This window comes from Sus scrofa, chromosome 5 (assembly GCF_000003025.6).
Source record: "Sus scrofa isolate TJ Tabasco breed Duroc chromosome 5, Sscrofa11.1, whole genome shotgun sequence".
Lineage (NCBI taxonomy): Eukaryota > Metazoa > Chordata > Mammalia > Artiodactyla > Suidae > Sus > Sus scrofa.
This window is the reverse complement of record NC_010447.5, coordinates 87422103-87442192: the sequence shown is the minus strand read 5'-3', so window position 1 is coordinate 87442192 and position 20090 is coordinate 87422103. Positions and strand designations below refer to the sequence as shown.

Genomic DNA, 20090 nt, shown 5'->3' with positions numbered 1-20090 from the left:
TTCCTACTTGAGCAAATTTGGAGACCCAAAGTTTGGCTCAAGATTCTAACTGACAAAGGCCTTTAAATCTAGGCTCGTTTTTTCTTTGGCAATCCCTAAAACTTAGACAGCTTTTGTCTTTGCTTCTCAACAATTCCTTGAGCAGACGTTCCCATCTCAGATTTTTTCCTAGACATGTTTATTTGCTTCCTCACTTTTGCCTCTCTCTTAAATGGCTCTCTCTTGAGTATCAGACAGAAGAGACATGGATGGGAAAATCATGTCTCAATCAGATCTTTGCCAGTAAGTCTGAGTCAGAAAGGGCCTTTGTTTCTCAAATAATCTTACTATGTGGGATCCAGAAGTAGTTGGCTTTTATAATCTTTGGGAGCGTGTGTTTCTGGATTCTCACGCCTCTTTCACTTTGGAAAACCAGCCAATCTTTGCTGAACTCATCTCTTTTTGTACTTCCTTGCTAAGAGTGGAGTTGTGCAAGTACCTGCTTCCTTAATCTAGGGCCCTAGGTGCCTTGCTAACCTCACCCTCATCTCCACCCTGGAAAGGTCAACACACCCTATTACTCTGAGTCTTCCCAACCACTTCCCCTGAAACTAAAGGCTTGGTAGGCATGCTGTCTGCCACTGAAGGCAACAGTTTTACCAAATGTTTTGCCACTTTATAAAACAAGTCTCCTTCTTTCCAGCATTTTATATCCCTTTCCTCATCAGTTACCACTCACCGCTTAGCCAATGCCATATTATTTTAGATTTTTTAAGTGGCAGTACTTCACTTCTAGGTACCAATTTTGCATTGTTTGGTGTAACCCTAGATGCTATAGCAACCCTGGAATTTCAGTAGCTTAACCGAATAAAAGTTGTTTCTTCTCACAGTCAAGCCAAAGTAGGCACCCTCTACATGGTACTGCCTCCAGTAGCCTCAGCCTCCTGCCACTTGGAGTCCTGCCACCCCCTGGGGGCATGAAGTCATTTGTTTCCAGGCAGTAGATTAGTAAGGACACAGAGGATCATCCATGGCAGGGTTTAATGGCCAGTCTGGGAGTGGCACACGTTGGTTCTGTTCACATTCCACTGGGCAGAACCAGTCATGTGTGAAAGAGAGGATGTGTGTACATGTATAACTGAGTCACGTTGTTGTATGGCGGAAATTGTCACAACAGTGTAAATCAACTGTACTTCAATGAAACTTTAAAAAATGGAAAAAAAAAAAAAAACACTCAATCATGTCCACACCTAATACAAAGGCGGCTGAAGGATATACTCTAGTCATGTGCTCAGTGAGAAAGACCAAGCTTTGGTCAACACATGACAGCTTCTTTGTTGTTGTTTTAATTTTATAGGAGTAGAGTTGACTTACAGTGTTGAGTTAGTATCAGGTGTACAGCCAAGCGAATCAGTTATACATATCCACACATCCATTCTTTTTCAGATTCTTGGCTCATATAGATTTCCCTGTGCTATATAGCAGGTCCTCGTTACTTACCTATTTTCTATATCGTGGTGTCTATCTGTTAGTCCCAACCTCCTAACTTATCCCTCCCCATTTCCCCTTTGGTAACCAGAAGTTTGGTTTCAAAATCTTTCAGTCTATTTTGTGCATAAGTCATAATAATATCATTTTTATTAGATTCTGCATATTAGTGATCTCACATGATATTTGTCTTTGTCTGACTTAAGTCACTTCGTATGATAATTTCTAGGTCCATCCATGTTGCTGCAAATAGCATTATTTCATTCTTTTTATGGCTGAGTAGTATTCCATTGTTTATACGTACCACATCTTCATTATCTGTTTCTCTGTTGGTGGACGTTTAGGTTGCTTCCATGTTTTGGCTATTGTAAATAGCGGTGCAGTGAACTTGGGGTGTGCGTATCTTTTTGAATTATGTTTTCCTCCAGATAGATGCCCAAGAATGAGATCGCTAGATCATATGGTAGTTCTCTTTTTAATTTTTGAGGAGCCTCCATATTGTTTTCCATAGTGGTTGCTCCAATTTACATTCCCACCAACAGTGTAGGAAGGTTCCCTTTTCTCCACACTCTCTCCAGCATTTATTGTCTGTAGACTTTGATGATGGCCATTCTGACTGGTGTGAGATGATACTTCCTTGTAGTTTTCATTTGCATGTTTCCAGTAATTAGCGATGTTGAGCATCTTTTCACATGCTTTTTGGCCATCTGCATGACAGCCTCTTTGACAAACACGTACAACACCAAGAAAACTGAGCCACAAAGCAGGGAGTCCTTTGTGTCTTCACAGCATGGTGGTCTCCACAAGGTAGGGGTAGCTCTTTGCAGAGATCTAAGGGCTTGATCACATCTGACAGTGAGAGGGGTAGGTCACTGTACCATTTCCTAGGGACAATTTCTATAAGGAGAGAGGCAACCCTATGATAAAATCGACATGTACCTCCCCGTTCAACTCTTTGTCTTTGCAGATAACCCAAGGATTCCTCACCCCTCAGCCATCATTGATGTGTCTGGGGCCAGTGAGCTGGTGCTGATAGACCACAGGGATGGCGTGTAACGATGGGAGGCATTTAGGGCTTTGTCAGACTAATGGGCTGGGCAGCCATTTCTTCAGAAATGTTGAGTAGTGATGGGTCTCCCACAGCAGGACTCGAGAGAATGTAGTTTTGGGGAGTTATCCCAGAAGACGCCATTAAAGAAGCGGGGGAGGTAAGTCGGGGAAGAGAGGAAACCCAAAAGCACATTACTGTTGAGGGTAATAGGGACTCCATCCCAGATAGGACCTTCTGGAAACAAGGTGGATGAACGTGCTTCAGAATTGTCCCACTGGGGGTCAAAAAATCTTGACCGTTTCCCCAACAACTCCCCTCTGTGTTGGTTGATGGTTGGCCCCAGGAGCATTAAGCACCCCCTCCCCCATCTATGGGTTGTGTATACAAAAGCCGAGCAAGCCCCTGTGACAGGTGTGGAAGACATCTGTAAGCACGTGAGATGGGAAGCTGTCAGCTGGCCCAGAAGCTGTCTGCAGCTGTGGGGAGCTCAGATGGGCCAGGGAACATGGGGCACTTGCTACAGGTGGGAAGAGACACAGGGAGTGAGAAATAAGGAACCAGACCCATCACAGCCTCTCAGCACCCACCTGGTGGACCTCAAATGTGGAAGCTCTCCTCTGAGTGGAACTGAACTCTGCCTCCCTTGGCTACGAACTGGAATCAGCAGCCAGCAGTGACTGAACATTCGTCATCCGCCAGGAACCATAATAAGGGCTTGACGTACATGATCTCATTTCATATTCATCGAGCATCTTTCATGTACTATGGGAGAAGCAATAGACAAACAAGACTTACTCTCTGCCCTTAACTTAAACTCTTGGATAAGGTGAACACAAGCTTTTACGCGGCAAAGGCTATAATGTGGGCACAAGTGTTACAAATAACGATGGGGTCTCTGGAGCGTGAGACTAACTTCCGGATGGTGGATCAGGCAGCCTTGAGGAAGAAGAAGGCGTTTGAACCTACCCTTGAAGGATGGGCATATGAGGGGAAGTAAGTTTGTGGACAGAGCTGAGGAGGGTTTGGGAAGGTGAAGGAGAAGGAGACAGGGCAGAGGGTGAAAAGCAGGACAAGATGGGCGTTGCCAGAAAGCGGTCACAGTGTGACTATATCAGGAGTGACCCAAATCCGTAATCCAGATGGGATGCCAAGGTTGGACGAAGCCAGAGCAAGCATTAGGCTGATGGATGGAGAAAGTATCTAGGGGAAAGCGTGTGGGAGAGGAGAAATTTTAGGGAGGAGGGAGGTATGGGGGGGTGGGGAGGAGGAGAGGCAAGTGCTTCATTTAGGAACAGTGCTGTGATGCCTAAGTGTCCGCAGAAATTCATTCAGTCGCTCAATACAGACCTCTCATTCATTGTTTGCGTGATAAATATTTATGGAGCACCCACTGGATTTCAGACACCCATTTATATAAAGGGGATACAAGAGAGTAAAAATCTGTGATTCCTCCTCCTGTACAGCACAGACAACTGTGTCCAGTCTCTTGGGATAGAACATGATAGGAAAGATATGAGGAAAAGAAGGCATATGTATGTGTGACTGGGTCACTTGCGGGACAGCAGAAATTGGCACGACGTTGGAAATCGACCAAACTTCAATTTTAAAAGTACAAAATCTTTGTGATTTCATGGAGTAGACACAGATGATATCACATAAACAAAACACCTCGTATGTCAGATGAGAAGTGACATGGAGAAAAGTGAGCGGGGTGTGTGTAGGGTGGACGGGAGCAGCAGGAGTGGCGTCTGGGGAGAGAGGTGGGTGTTTTAAAGACGGTGGTTGGGGGGTGGCCCTACTGAGAGAGGGAGGGAGCCGTATGAGCAAAGACGGAGGGAGGGAGCTACGTAGCTCCCTGAAGGAAGAGGGCAGCGGCAAAGACCCCAGGTGGAAATGCGCCTTGTGGGTCTGGTCCGGGAACAGGAGGGAAAACCAGCGTGGCTGGAGCCGAGTGAGTGCAGTGTAGGGGGGCTGGTGCTGAGATCAGAGGGAGGAAGGCAGCCCGGAGAGGGAAGGTCAGGGGCTTTCAATGGGGCAGTGGCATCTCCCAGCCAAAGGTCCTGAACTGCATGGAGATATTACGGTCCTTCAGGGTAGCCGTGCCTGCATGGGAAGCACGTATTTTCTTGTGGGTTACTTTCTCTTAATTTTTACCTTCTTTATATATTCATTTGTTTCTACTGAAATATGGTTGACATACAGTATTATGCTCATTTCGGGTATCCTACTGAGTGATTGGGTGTTTACATGCCTTATGCTCTCCATCATAAGTCTAGTAACCATGCAAAGTCCAGTAACCCCGTGCAAAGTCATTACAACATTATTGACCATGTTCTTTTTGCCATGTGTTACATTCCCAAGGCTTATTTATTTGACCATTGGAGATTTGTATTTCTTAATTACCTTCACTTATTCAACCTCCACCCCTTCCCTCCGACAACCACCAGTTTTTCCTCTGTATCTCTGAGACCATTTTCATTTTGTTTTGTTTGTTTTGTTTTTTAGATTCTGCTTATAAGTGAGACCATATGGTATTTGTCTTTTTTTTTTTTTTTTTTTTTTTTGTCTTTTGGGCCGCACCCGAGGTTCCCAGGCTAGGGGTCCAGTCGAAGCTGTAGCTGTCGGCTTACACCACAGCTACAGCAACTTGGGATCCGAGCCATGTCTGTGACCTACACCACAGCTGACAGCAAGGCCGGATCCTTAATCCACTGAGCGAGGCCAGGGATCGAACCTGTGTCCTCGTGGAGGCTAGTCAGGTTCACTAACCACTGAGCCATGATGGGAATGCCTGGCATTTGTTTTTCACTGACTTATTTCACTTAGCATAATACCTTCCAGGTCCATCCATGTTGGGACATGCAGAAAACGTCCTTTCTTGGCCTCTGGGCAGGTGGGTAGGGCTGTGTGACTAGTTCTGGGCAAAGCAATGTGAGGGGAAGGGCCATGGTAATACTACCTTTCCATCAATCTGAGGGAGGTGGTTTGAGTGAGCAAGAGTGAAGCTTTGTGATGGTGGTCTACTGGATTCCAGAGTTAATTTGTTACCACGGCTAATCTAGCTGATCTGGACAAACACATAGACTTTGAACCTTATGGTGGATTAGAGTATTGGAAAATTACCCAATGGCTCATACATAGTAGCACTCAATAAATATCTATTAAGTACATCAGTGAGACTGGTTGCTAATAATAAATGAAAACACCAGTTGTATTGCTTTATCAAAGCAATGGATTGATTATTTGGTTGCAGTCGTCAATTTAATAGGCAAAGATATTCTCTTGGTCAACGAGAAATTGGTCAGTTTCTTTTCTTATTGGAAAGTTTGGACACTTTTTCATCTGTTATTAACCACTTCCTCTTCTATGTATTTGTTCAAAATCTTTCATTCATTTTCATTAACTATTCATTGAATGCCTTTACTGTTCTAGATATTGGGGCTATGGGGTGTACAACCTTTCTATCATAGAACTTTTATTCTAGGAGGGGAAAAAATTGATGTGTAAACAAATGCTTAAATAGTTTAGGTAATGGTAAGTGCTATGAAAAATAAAGCAAAGTCAGTTCCTTAAAGATAGACTAGGTATATTTTCATGAGGATGGTTATGCAACTTCTCTCTGATAACATTACTTTTGGACAAAGGGAATGAACGAAGAAGATATTGGCACGAAGGGGATGGCAGGCTGAGGGAATAGCACCTATGTAAGCCTTAAGACACAGGCATACCCGATGTTTTGGGGATGCAGCAAGAAGCCAGTCTGGCTGAAGCAGAGTGAGTCAGGGGAGAGAGGTAGGGGATGAGACTGAAGAGGTGACAAGCTGGAATATGTAGGGTCACCTCAGCAATTGTTAGGTCTTTTGCCTTTTCTTTGGCGTGATAGGGGAACCACTGGAGGATTATTGAGCTGAGGGGTGACATGATATAACTTACTATTTTGAAAAGATCACTCTGGCTTCTCTGTAGATGAGATGATAGAGCAGCAAGTAGGAGGAGACCGGGTTGGAGACCATTGAAGTATTTTGATGGAAGATGAGGATAACTTAGCCCCAGCGGACACTGCGGATGAAGTGAGACGGGGTCAGATTCCAGGGGTATTTTGCAGTAGTGCTCACAGGGTTGGATGATGGATTGGATGTGGGGTGGAGTGAGGGAATGAAGGAGTCAAGAAGGGTTCCCAGGTCTCGCCTTGAGCAACCAGAGGAATGCAGTTGCCATTGACTGTACTGCTGCATTGAACCACATTTGGTATTTTTAATGACTCCAGAAAAAGTCATGTCGGAACTGAAAGGAACCATGTCCTGGGGTAGACATGGTGCTTGCTTTCCTGGTCCAGGGGTAGAGTGATTGAAAGCCGTCCTGGCCTGAGGAGGATCCCTGCAGCAGGGAGGCAGCCCTCAGCTCTGGCTCTGCTCATCACGCTCTCTTCTGCAAACGTGGCTTCAAAGACGTGCTGGTGCACAAGCTGTCGACACCAGAGGAGGCGAAGCCTTGAAAGAAGGTGATGCTCTCCTGCCAGTCTGTAGTCTTCAGAGCAAAATGATCTCTGCCAGCTCCAAGGACACCTGCAAGAAGAAGCTTAAGGGGATCAAGTTTGCACTACAAGCCAACTGTAGAGCTCAAGGACCGCTGCACCCTGGTTGAGAAGCTGGGGGCAGCGTCATTTCTCCCTAGAGAGCAGGCTTTGTTGGCCCCCTTCTAGCTCCCTGCCTGGAGCATCTGGCAGCACCAGACCTATTCACTGGAGCTACAGATTGGCCCTTTCCTGGCCTGAAGGATTTGGGGGATTCCAGCCGGCGGAGCACAAACAGCCCCCACCTCGTGGACCTTCCTCCTGCCTCCATCCCTGATGGCTGACCTTCCTCAACCACTTTGGATATCCTGACTCCCTTGAGTTGAGGCAGACCCAAGTGCCTCCAGCAGTGCAGTTCAGGGGGGGTCTGTGGGTCGGTCTTTTTCAGGTACACCCCTGCTCTCCGCTTGTCCCTCCCCCTTCCATTATGGCTGACTTCTAACCACAAGAGTGACTCGGGGCTTGTCTGTCTGTTTTGTTTTGTTTTGTTTTTAGGGCTGCACTCATGGCACATGGAGGTTCCCAGGTGAGGGGTCTAATCGGAGCTGTAGCCCCTGGCCTATACCACAGCCACAGCCATGCCAGATTCCAGCCGCATCTTCAACCTACACCACAGCTCATGGCAATGCCGGATCCTTAACGCACTGAGCAAGACCAGGGATCGAACCCACAACCTCATGGTTCCTAGTTGGATTTGTTTCCGCTGAGCTATGATGGGAACTCCTGTGCTCGTCTGTTTCGTTCTGTGTGTAAAGGGAATGTTGGGGAGATGACCCCTCCCTTTGGGGATGGGTTCCCCTCCCCTTTTCTCACCATTGCAGCTACTTATGGAGTGGGACCAGTAGGGGACCTTCAATTAAACCAGACACACACGCGCTCCAATTAAAAAAATAAAATAAAATAAAAGGCAAACATTCCAAACACTGAGAGTCATAAAAAGAAAACAAACCAGTCATGGGGTTCAGAGTTGGGCATATGACCTTAGATGATCCAACCAGCAGCCCAGGACTTTCATTTAATATTTTGGGACAGCTGCTCCTGCTAGAAATGAACAAGGAAGCATGCTTGGCTCCCTGCGGCTTCTGCTAGTCCTCCTGCTCGTTTGAAAGGAAGCAGCCTTAGAGGGAACTTGACATCCTGGAAAGCAGAGAAGAGAGAGAAAAAGTAAGCTGGGTTTTTTTGTGACATGGTTGAATCCCTCTATCCATCCTCACCTGAAATCTTTCCAGAGACGCTCCGTTGCATGAGCCAGCAAACCCCACTTTCTCCTGTCCATCGAGGTCCACGTCATGTTTTCTGTTACTTGCCACCAAGCACTCCTGACCGACAGGAGCAGCTTTCCATGTAGACGCTGTCCACAGCTCTCGGGCAGGATGCGCTCACCGCCTGGGACCTCAGAACACAGGAAATAGTCACCCCAGAAAATCTGCAAACCATTTGAGGCTTCGGAGTGGAGAATTACATCATGTTCTGGGAGAGGAAAGGCCACCTTCAGAGCAGACGCTGTCCAAACTCCCGGAGGAATGGATCCCAGGAACTGTCAGAGCCACGGACATCACCTGGCACCAGATGATCTCAGCTGCTCCCTGAGCACGGAGGGCTGGGCGTTCTTCCTGAAACAGAGGGTCTTTGGCAACTTGCTTCTGGATACTGATGTGTTTACGGTCATATTCCCCAATTGCCGGAAGCATGGGGTGGAAACCCATTCTGACTGCGGCGTCTCCATGAACACCAGCATCCTGCCTCAACCTTTGTTTCTGAAAATCCTTTGCCCATTCGAGCTCCTTTCAGGATGGTTTAGGTTCACAATGCGCAGGACAGGCTGTGGAGTCAGACTCCCTGGGCTTCTCTCCTTGCTCCCCGGGTCTGGTGCCCCCAAAAGGCATCTCCGGGCTGAGCTCCGCTGGCAGATAGGGGCCCTACATCCCCGTCTCAGCAAATCGTCTGCTTTGGGTGGTCGCCTGAGAGCTTAGAGGATTGCTGTATGGTGGGCTTTCTGGAGCCTGTTCTCCCCAGTTGCCTTAATTGCTGTAGTTTGAAAGGAATTCTAGTTGAGCGGCCAAGAGCACCAACAGCCTGCAGCCAGACGGCTAGGGTTCGAATCTTAGATCCACCACTCAAGACGGTGCAAATGACTTAGCCCCTCTATGCATCAGCTTCCTCCTCTGTACAATGGAGATAATGAAAAACTATCTCCTAGGGTTACTGGAGGAGAAATGAGTTACTCCAGGCAGTCTTAGGACAGTCCTTGGCGTTGGTGAATCTTATCTGTCAGGTGACTTCCTAACAAATAACGATACAGAGACACCAAAGCACAAATGAGCTGGGAGAGAGGAAAAAGAACTGCATTTACGAAGCAGAGAGTCCATTTCGTGTCCGACAAAAAAGAGAATGGCTGAGGCGCCTTTCAGCAAGGCCCAATCTTCGCTCTCCAGCCAGGGTGGAGTTTCTGGGCTGGAACCAACAAGGCGGAAGGGGAAGCCCAGCCACCTCCTTCCTGTCGCTGCTGTAGCCTTTGGGGCCAGCAGCCTGTGTGGCTTTTCTTTTATGCTGCATGAACCCTCCTCCTCCTCATAACCACCATTCCTCCCTTTCAAGCTTCACTTGAAGGTTGCAGAGCCCGTTCACATCTCCCTTTATTCCCCTTCTAATAGCTGCTCGAAACAGAATCAGGTAGAATCTATTGTTTTCCTGTCTCACAGCTGAGGAAGACAGGGCTTGGGCTTGCGATTCAGCTTCAGTAATATTCCAAAACGTGCAAATGTCATGGATTCCCTCTCTCTCTCTACATATATATATTTATGTATGCACACACACATATACATATGTGTATATACCTATACATGTGTATAGATATGTGTATATACACACGCACACACACTGTATAATCTCAGGGTGCCCATATATATAATATAAATTATTTACCTATATATGTATATCTATTTTATTTGTTTACTCCCCTAGGGTTTTCTAGAGCACAGTTCGCAAACGACATGCCGGCATGGTTTCTCTAGGGGCTGGCTCTTCTGCTCTGATTCTCAGATGGTCGTCATAAACGTATTTGATGGACGCCCCCATTGACCTAGAGCCTGGGAAATGTATGACGTTTAAGGAGAGATGCTTTGTGTCAAAAATCACAGTCAAATAAAATTGAAGTAGCAAAGTAGCCAACTTCCTGTCTTAGACACTAAAAATATTCATAACTGTAAACTGGATAAATGGGTACCCGTTAGCTGCTCCCAACCAAGTTCCCAGAGTACAGACCCCTATACGCACACTTACCTAAGAATCACAAATCTCTATTTCTGCCGGTGTTTCTTACTCTCAGGTATTCTATTTTCACTTCCAAAACTTTCCATGATTAAAAAGCATATTACTATTCTTTCCTTATGTTTTAACAATAATGGGTAACTAATACTGAACATCGCATATGCTGGGTGCTATCTTAAGAACGTTATCCGTAGGAAATCATTTACTTCTCACAGCAACCCGAATAGAGAGCCCCTATTATCTCCCTCCTTTTCTAGACGACATCACGGAGGCACGGTGACCTGCCTCTATTAGATTTCAACTCAGGTAGTTTGGTCCCAGAACCAACACACTTAACTGTTACACTGAGTCTGCGTGTTCATGGTAGGATTTTAATAACATCAGCAAAGGAAAAAGGAATTTTTAATTCTTACACCCAGCTACAACTATTATTAACATTTGGTGTATATTAGTGGCTGTAAATCAGGTGGAGGAGTGGAAGGAAGGGGCATATATAGCAGAATTATTTGGGGCGCTTCTAAAATACACGTATGCTTGAGGCATTCTACCCAAGGGGGAAGGGTAGGCATGAGGATTGGGGGAAAATAATTAGGTGATACCAATGAACTGCCTCTGCTTTCCGCTTCCACGTTCCGGATGCCCCACCTCCATCCCAGATGAAAGTCACTGGTGTATCTTTCCAATCTTTTCCTATGCACAGCTCCATATGCATACACATTTACAAATGACAAATCAATAGCAAATGAATTGCTGTTGAAAAAAAAATACTGGGGCAAGCAAGAGATGTTGGCACATAATATGATAAAATTCCTAATGGCTGAGAACTCTTACGTACCTCAAAGGCTCAGCAGTGAGACAAGAGTTTCCAGATTGGAACCCAGGAGGCTTTTCAGCATCAGTAACTCTTCCTGTGAAGCTGTTGTTTTGTGACTTGGCAGGTAGAAGTGGCCAAGTTATTCTCCTGCCCAGGTTCTCCCAGGGGCCTTATACCCAGGCTGATTTCTGCTTGACAGTCTTCGCAGATGCAGCCCCAAGCCGGGGGCGCTGGACGGCTGCCTGTGCTCATACTGTTCTCTGCTCGGGCGAGCATGGGTGTGCAGGGAGAAGAACTGCAGGCAAATTCGGGGGGATGCCTGGCGTGTTCAGGAAGGAGTGAGAACCTGAGTCACAAAGGGGGGAATCAGAAGGAGGTGCTTCCTGTCTCTGCTCGTGGTAGCAGCCCCCGGTCACTGCTCCCTGGCCTTGATGTCCTCCCCTGTCCCCCTCAGTAGACTGAGAGCTCCTTCAGGGCAGGAAGCCGATCTGGTTATTTTGTCTCTCTTCCTCTTTATATCCTGATTGCCTGGAAGGGCACCTGGAACAGAGCAGGCGCAGCAGCTTGTCAGGATGAATCATAGACAGAACCACAGCTAATACCGAGGGGCCGCTCTGTGCCTCAAAGGCAGATTAGCAAGACAGTTTCCGTTCCAGTCCTCACAACAACTCCGTAAGGGAGAGTCTAGATTCTATGACTCCCCCTCTTGTAGAGCAGAGGAAATTAGGCAGAGGGAGCTTGAGTCCCTTGCCCGAGGTGGTGCAGATAAGTGGCTGGCTGCAGTCAAACCCAGGAAGCTGAGCTCCAGTCCCTACTCTGTGCTGCTTCTCCCTCCCTCCGTCTCCACCGGTTCCATGGCCAAAGTGACTGCCAAAGGTTTCAGGGTCCCATCACTCCGCTGACCCAGAACCTTCCAGGCCAGACTCCCTAGCACGGGGTGCAGGCTGTCTAGAGCTGTCCCCAGTTACCTCACTGCTCCAGAGGCCATAGGAGTTTGATCCCAGCTCTCCATGCTGCGCAGCCTTGGACCTGTCCCTTTACCTCTCCTGTCTCCTACCCTTAGCTCTACGGGGCAGGCGGGCGGGCTGAGTACTGATGACGTGCCCGCTGGCATGCGGGCTTCATGATCACTGGACGCGGGAACTGCTTAGGACGTGGGTTTGCCAAGTTTTTCTCAAAAGGGCCGGATGGTAAATATGTTTAGCCTTGTGGGCCACACCGTCTCCGTCTCAACTACTCAGCTCTGCTGCGGTTATGCAAAAGCAGCCACGGGCAATAGAAAAAAGAGTGTGGCTGGGCACCCGTCAAACTTCCTCAGGGATACTGACATTTGAATTTCAAATCATTTTCTTTTTTTCTCTTTTTTAAAGGGCTACACCTGTGGCATATACAGGTTCCCAGGCTAGGGGTCTGATGAGAGCTGAAGCGGCCGGCCTACACCACAGCCACAGCAGCACCAGATCCGAGCCGTGTCTGTGACCTACACCACAGCTCACAGCGACGCCAGATCCTTAACCCACTGAGGGAGGCCGGGGATGGAACACGAGTCCTCATGGTGACTAGTCAGGTTCGTGACCACTGAGCCACAACGGGAACTCCTCAAATAATTTTCATGTGTCATGAAATATTACTTTAAAAAATTTTCCCCTGCACCATTGAAAAATGTGGTGCTGGGCTTGCTGTGGTCTGCAGGCTGTCGTTTGCTCCCTCCTAGCTTGGAACATTGTCTGGTACAGAGGAAGAGCTTAATAAAGAGAAACAGTGCGAAGCCGTAAGGTGCTGAGGGCTTTGAGTTGGTGAGGACATGAGGATGGGCAACACGTGCCAAATATCAGAGACTGAATCAAGGAGCCAACATCTGCTCTGTGCCAAGGATGGCTGGGCACCGCTTTCTCCATAACCTCCCATTCCATCTTCATACGCACCCTGACCTTCATCCTCCATTCACCGAGATGCGTGAGGCTCAGAGGGGTTAAGAAACCTGCCCAGAGTTGCACAGCTTTTTAAAGTATTAGAGTCAGGATCTGTACATGGTTTTTACGAGACACCAAAGACTCTGCTTTTCCTACTCTACCGTCAAGTACTGAACACATGCTGGGCAACTACAACACGCAGGGTGTGGTGCCAGAGCTGGGAACATGGTGGCGTAAAAGGCTTAGCTTTCCCCAGATGGAAAGTATGGTGTCTTAGGAAGCTGGACACCCAGATAAGCAACTTTAACTCAGGGTGAAAACTCCTATGATGAGAATACGTGGGAGGGACTCAGAGTTGAAGGTTCTAACCCATGTTTGGGAAATCAGAGTGGACTTCCCAATGGAAGCACTGTCTAAACTGAGCCTACAGGTCGGCAAGGAAAGACCCAGGGAGGCTAACACTAAGCTACAATTTCTTGCCTGCTCAACCAGGTTGTTCGTGGGTGCCCCTACTGCTACGAAGTCTGGCTCTGAGATTCCTGGCCTCTGGTGGTCCCTGAGTCTTCCGTCCTCAGGTGTCCTCTCCCTGCACCTCTGTCCTCCTGAAATGCTCTCCGTCTCGCCCCCACAGCTCCCTGGAGATAAGACTCAGCCCCTTCCTTCCCTGTTTTCCTCATGACTTGCTTCAAGCATTCCATGAGCTGGTAAGAAGCCTGACTCAAGATTTCGGTGGAGGGAGCCGGTTGTCATGGGGAGGGGTCACTTCTGGAGCTCAGGGTTTCCGCCCTGCCCTGGCCCCCCACTTCCTCCCTGGAGCTGCAAACAAAATCCTCCCTTTGTCTTGCTGGGAGCGTCCCGCCCACCTCCGGGCCGAGGGATCGCAGGTTTTTACTTCTAGCGAAGTATTTTCTCAGCAAACACAGCTCTACCTTCCTAAGGGGAATTTGGATGCGCCACACGCTCCTCTTTGCACACGTCCGTTGTCTCATTTGATCCCCCAGCAAACCTGCGGAATAGCTCTCATTGTCCCCATTTTGCAGATGGGGAAACTGAGTAGCCCAAGTGGTGGCACGGAGAGTTAAGAGCAGGATTGTCTGAATCCAGAAATCTCCTTTCTCAGCCACTCGACTCTGCTTTCCAGCTCCACTCTGACCAGCTCTGGGGAAAGGAGGCAGGGAGGATGAACAGTCAGAAACTGGACCCTTAAAACAATATTGATTTCATCAGAGACACTGGTTTCCAGTGACTTACATGTCCACAATCTTAGGGCGAATGTTTGTCACTCTTGACTTTTTCTGAGCAGGAGAATTGGACCGGATTGGCTAAGGCACAAACACCCCAAACAGACAAGGCCTCTTCATAAGAGGATGAGAATTGCCCTAACGGGCCAGGGGTTGTCATGTTTGGTTCAGGGAAAGAGCTGTGACCTGGCTGTGGACAGCCCAGAGCGCTCCGTGGGGCTCGTTCCACGGGCTGGGCCTGAGAGTGTTCCTGAAAATAGGTAGTTCTCTAATAGGTGAGCAGATGCTAAGGACACAGGGAGAAGGGGAAACAGGAAATGAGGAGAGAGGAAAGGAAGCAGAGGGGAGAAGTTCTGTATTCCACAGAGCTATTTTATTTATGTATGGATTTATTTTTGGCTGCACCTGTTGCATGTGGACCAGGACCTGCATCCTGCACCTGTTCTGGGGCCAGGAATTGAACCCTTGCCACAGCCGCGATCTGAGCCGCGGCAGTGGCCACATCAGATCCTTAACCCGCTGTGCCATGAGGAAACTCCAACAAAGCAACTGCAGATTTAAAGTGAATCCTGATATTGAAGCCAGATACTCTAGAGACAGAGGCCAGGGTTTGGGGCCAGCAGCTCCCTGGAGACCTTGGTTCCAAGTCTGGGAAATGAAGTTATTGTGAAGCCAGTGCCTCAACGTAGAAGCTAAGGCCACAATTTCAGTGACCAGAAGAACTGGGGGACAGCGTCACCAGCAGCGTCTTGGGGGCTACAAGTTTCGAACCTCGCCCACGTGTGGGTATGTGAGAGCCGTGTGCCCAGAGGAAAGCTTGACGTGCAGCAAAGAACAGGGCGCCCCGCCCTCAGGAAGCCTTTGAGCGAGGAGCAGCTAAAATGTGCTTCCTCTTCCCTCCGCTCTCCAACCCCGAAGGTCACCGCGGGCTGGCAAAGCTTTCCCCACACCCTGTGACTAGCGTCCAGCTCCCATCACCCCACCCCTGCCCTAGCTGTCCCCCTTGGCTGAATCAGGGCTGTCTTTATACCCATCTCTGTCCTGGCTGGACCGTCTAGTCTTTGCACTTTTGCTCTGAAAGACCAGGGGAACCAAAGGCCAGTAGCACAATGGCAGGTGTGCACTGGCCCCAGCAGGCATGCGTCTGTTTGGCCGAGGGGCTCAGGGGGGTGGGGGATGGGGCGGTGGGTAGTGCCCTGGGCAGCCCCGGAAGTCAGAAAGCCTCTTCAGCATCCAAAGCAAAGATGGCTCAGGACAGTGTCAGGTCCGAGGTCCCTGCCGTGGAGCTGTTAGCTATCTTTCTTGTTCCAGCCCGCTCTGAGGTGTGCGAGAGTGAGTGGGCACATGGATAAGGTGGGGATTGATGGGGCCTTGAAGGTTAACTATTTGAGAGGCTGGATGGGCCAAGTGCATGCACAAAGGCCCAGCAGTAGGAAGCAGCAAGCCGTCTTTGTAGAAATGTGAGCAGACAAGAAGGAAGAGAGTGAAGCCTTCATTGTAGTGGGGCCAGATTGTTTAGGGCTTGATTGCCAGCCTAGGCTGTGTGGACTTTATCCTAGGATAATGGGGAGTTGGCTGTTTTGACATCGTTTGGCTGTCATAGAGTCCGACTTGGTACTTAACGGAACTCCTACAAAGTTTGGTGCAAACTTGAACTTCTATTTTTGCTTCTGTGTCTTTTCCTTCTTTCTTTGCTCTCTTCCTCCCCATCGCCCCTCTTTCTTTCTCTCCCTGCATTTTCTCAACTCAAAAATTCTATGCATTGTATCCTTCATGTGGTTGATAACCCATTACCATCTCTTGGGAATCTTCACATCAATTGGTGAGACCTTTGGAAATGTGACAAGTTCTTTTTTTTTCTTTTTAAGCAGGCTTAGCCAGCTAATTGTACATTCTGCACAGAAGGGAGAGCGTCTAATTTCTCACCTCTGAGGTTGTCCCATCCTGTCCTGCTACTGGAGACTTAATTATTCTGTTAGGGTTATCACATAAGGCTCTAATTTGGGTTACCAGGGAGCCCACTCTCCCCAGTCCTGATAGACTGATGGTTTTCCAGTGTGGACTCTTTCGGCCCGCAGGGGACATCTGGCAATGTCTGGAGACATTTTGAGTTGTCATAGGCTGGGTGTAGGGGGTGAGGGGTAAGGTGTTTTTGGCATTTGGTGGGAGGGGGCTGAAATGTTGCTAAACGCTTATGATGCACAGAACAGCCCCCACAGATCTTTGGGTAGCCAAGAATTACCCAGCCCCAAATGTCAGTAGTGCTGAGGCTGAGAAATCCTGGATTAGATGGGAACCTCTGACCGAGAGAGGCAAGTGAAGTCAGCTGAGTGAGAATCTGCGGCTCAGGCTGGGGAGGATGACTGACCTGGGAAAAAGACCCACCAGAAGCGACGGTGCAGAGGAAGATTTGACATCAGAAGAAAACCCAGACTTTAAAAAATAACACTTTTTATGAGCAAATGAAACATGCCTATTTGTAATTAGCTCTATGGAGATATTAAAATTGCAATATATTGCCACTAATAATAATTAGCCAACCAAAAATGCATCACTAGAAGCCACCCCCTTGTCCAGTGTCTCAGGAAGCCAGATGTATTTATTTCTTGCTTCTGAAAGGCTAACAGCACGTGTAGCTACAGGTGTGCTGGGCATTGCAGTGTTGCCAGTAACAGCAGTTGAAGCCTCTTGTGGCTTTGACTTTTAGGAAATATCGGTAAAAGTTTTGGAAGGGAGCAGGCACCAGACATCCATTTTGGTGGGGAAAGTAGCACCTAAAGCATTTTTCTATCCAAGGGGTAGGACATTGACCTGAATCCTCTTAGTAAGAAAGCGATTAATTATTAACTCAGTTTGGAGGCACGGGGACTCTGATCCTAGTGGCTCGCTGGCTCAATAATGTCGCTCACAGATCCAGTGGTCTGGGCTGTCTCCACAGGAAGCTCTGCCAGCCTGGCTTGGGTCCTCAACCCCACCCTCTCCCCTGTGGGCACTCACTGCCTGGGGCTCCTCCAGTCCCGAGGCACTCATCCTCTCTGATGCCCCTGGCATATCACGCTAACAGGCAATCCCAGTCCATCTCCCTGGTCCTTTGATTCTGCTGCCTCCCCAGAGGGAACCATCTCACTTCTTCCTTCTCCTCAAACCTTCAACGACCCCTTCCTCATCACGTGGCACCGGTGGCTTTACTTCCTATTTCCCTGAGGAAACACAGGCAGAAGACACTCCCACCGATTCCATCACATCTGCCAGCATCTGCGTCCTTCTGCTCTTCTTTCCTTCCAGTTACTGTGGTCCATCCTTATTTTTCATTTTTTTGGCTATGCCTGTGGCAAGCAGAAGTTACCAAGTCAGAGGCTGAACGTGTGCTGTAGCGGTGACAACACTGGGTCCTTAAGCCGCTGAGCCATCAGGGAGCTCCCTGCTGTGGTCCAGCTTTAAATTCCGCTCCTCTGCCAGCACATGCTACTTCTTCTACCTAGATTCACCCTCCTTCCATACCCTCAACTGGATTATTTCTATCAGACTCATTGACCATATCTTGCACATTTTAAAAAATCGTCTTGCGCTTACATCTCCCTTCTGCTGTTGCCCCGGTTTCCTGCTACCGTAACTGCGAGAGGGTTGCCTCCTCCTCCTCTGCCCTAAACGCCTTTGTTTACACTCCTATCCCATCAAACTAAAACCTACTCTCATCAAGGTCACCATGACCTCCTTGGCCAAATTCAATGGTTCATTTTCAGTCCTTATTGAGACATCCCGGCAGCATCGCCTCCTGGCTCCCTCTCCCACTTGACACAGTCCTGACCGCCTGGGAGAGCATGGCCGTTTCCTTAGTGGAAATGACTTCAACCCAGGGAAGATTTGGAATTAAATACAGAGATGATGAAGGAAATCTCACCCAAGGATCAAGCCTTCTTAATATTAAGTTTGCAAATAATCTGTGTATCCGATATGTTAAGTATGCGTAAGGTTGAAATGAATTTGGTGGATTGGAGGACAATGGCTGTATTAAGCGATCTTCGTAAGACTTAGAACAGTCAGCGTGTAGTCAACTACGGAACATTGAAAAGAATTTCGAACTTGTCACACTACATTTACAAGTTTAGTTTTATTAGTTTTATGAGAATGACTGAAGTAGTCAGGATATTTTTGTTTGTGTTTTTAGTTAATTCAGAGTTAGCTAATTCATACCGGGGGTGAAAGTCATCACGTGGATTCTGGAGCCAAACTTTACATTCACAAAATAGTTCAGTTACTATGAGCCACGTGACCTTTTGAAACTTATTCTCTGTACCTCCGTTTTCTCACATTTGAAACAAGGATGATAAGAATATATCGGCTAGAATTGCTGTGAGAATTAAACGAATTAATGATGTAAATTGTTTAGAACAGTTTCTGGACACCGTAAGGGCTGTAAGGATTAGCTGTCATTGGAAAGCAAATGAAACATACTAAATTTATAAATTCAGTTAAACACCTTTAAAGTTGTTTAGTTAACTAAGTCTAAGTGGAACCAATCTTTCACTAAAGCCTCCCCATAAAACAAGTTGTTAAGATTTGCCCTGTAAATAGCACAATAAGATAGTTAAAAATGGCTTTAAGACCTTAAAGGAAGAAGTAGGATTCTAAATTACTAATAGTCGAAGCAGCCCTGGCACCTTCCAGTTGCCCCTGGGCTTCTGAGGGGACAGTGGTGTGATCGGAGGGGCTCACCCAGGGGGCTTGCCCTGAGCCCAGCCCCCCGAGCCTTCCCAGCTCCACTTCCATCAGAGCCGTGTGTGTTTTTGCCTAAGATTTCAGAGTCTGAGGGCTCGGGGTCTGACGAAGTTCCAGAATATTTTATTTGGATGGTTGCGTCGTTTTCTTTAGGCTGAAATTTCTGGAAGATGCCAGGGATCATTACCCCAAAGGTAATGCGTCTTTTAACCAAAGTCACAAAATTGAATTCTTACAGGACAGGAACAGGAAAGTCAGTGCATAAATGCCAACGCCAGGCTCTTACAGACCCGCGCGCCAGAGCAGAATGGGGCTCTCTCCTAGCACCCAGGGGTTGTCGCCAACCAAACCAAGAACGCACTCACTTCTTGCAGTGACGAGAATCAGGCGTCAAGTCAAATGGCATAGTCACTGAATAGCACTCACCAGTGTCCAGCGCAGAGGAGAAGTGCACTGACTCTGTGATTTGATTTGCTGCTGAATTCTCATCAGTTCCTAAATTTTTCATTCTTAAGAACAGAGATCTGCAAACTTGGGGCTAAAGGGACAACGAGTAAATACTTTAGACTCTTTAGGTCACATGGCCCCTGTCACAGCTGCTCAGCTCTGCCATTGTTTCACAAAAGCTGCCATATGTAAATGCATGGGACAGACTGGGTTCCAATTAAAACTTGATTTAAAACAGCAGGTGGTGGGAGTTCCTGTTGTGGCTTAGCAGTCACAAACCCAACTAGTGTCCATGAGGATGCAGGTTTGATCCTGGCCTTGCTCAGTGGATTAAGGATCTGGCACTGCGGGTGAGCCGTGCTGTAGGTCACAGATGCAGCTCAGGTCCTGCATTGCTGTGGCTGTGGCGTTGGCCGGCAGCTGCAGCTCTCATTAGACCCCTAGCCTGGGAACTTCTGTGTGCCGTGGGTGTGGCCATATAAAGCAAAACAGAAAACAAACAAGCCAAAAAACCAGTGGTGGGTCAGAGTTAGCTTGCTTTAGAGGAGTGCATCTCAAAATCTTTCTACTAGGAGTGGGAGGTTTGTGCAACAGT

General features: G+C 47.8%; 2 long non-coding RNA genes across 5 annotated transcripts in view; one reads left to right on the top strand and one right to left on the bottom strand.

Moving 5' to 3' along the window:
• LOC110260790 overlaps positions 1–20090 on the top strand; it is a 185241-nt gene that overhangs the window by 98721 nt on the left and 66430 nt on the right. The window contains exon 4 of one of the 2 annotated variants that reach the window (XR_002344246.1): positions 10056–11199. The exons of the other annotated variant lie outside the window; for it this stretch is intronic. This is a non-coding gene — a long non-coding RNA (uncharacterized LOC110260790). Of the gene's footprint in view, positions 1–10055; positions 11200–20090 lie in introns of those variants that run through there. 2 annotated transcript variants of the gene reach the window in all.
• LOC110260791 lies at positions 2059–11331 on the bottom strand. Of its 3 annotated transcripts, none has more exons than XR_002344247.1 (3): positions 8041–9985; positions 6452–7083; positions 2059–3280 (listed from the first exon to the last, which is right to left on the bottom strand). It is a non-coding gene; the product is annotated as an uncharacterized LOC110260791 (long non-coding RNA). The 3 variants fall into 3 exon arrangements; XR_002344249.1 differs by lacking the exon at positions 2059–3280 and having other exon boundaries at positions 5297–7083; positions 8041–8228; positions 8306–9985; XR_002344248.1 differs by lacking the exon at positions 2059–3280 and adding an exon at positions 11197–11331 and having other exon boundaries at positions 5317–7083; positions 8041–8704.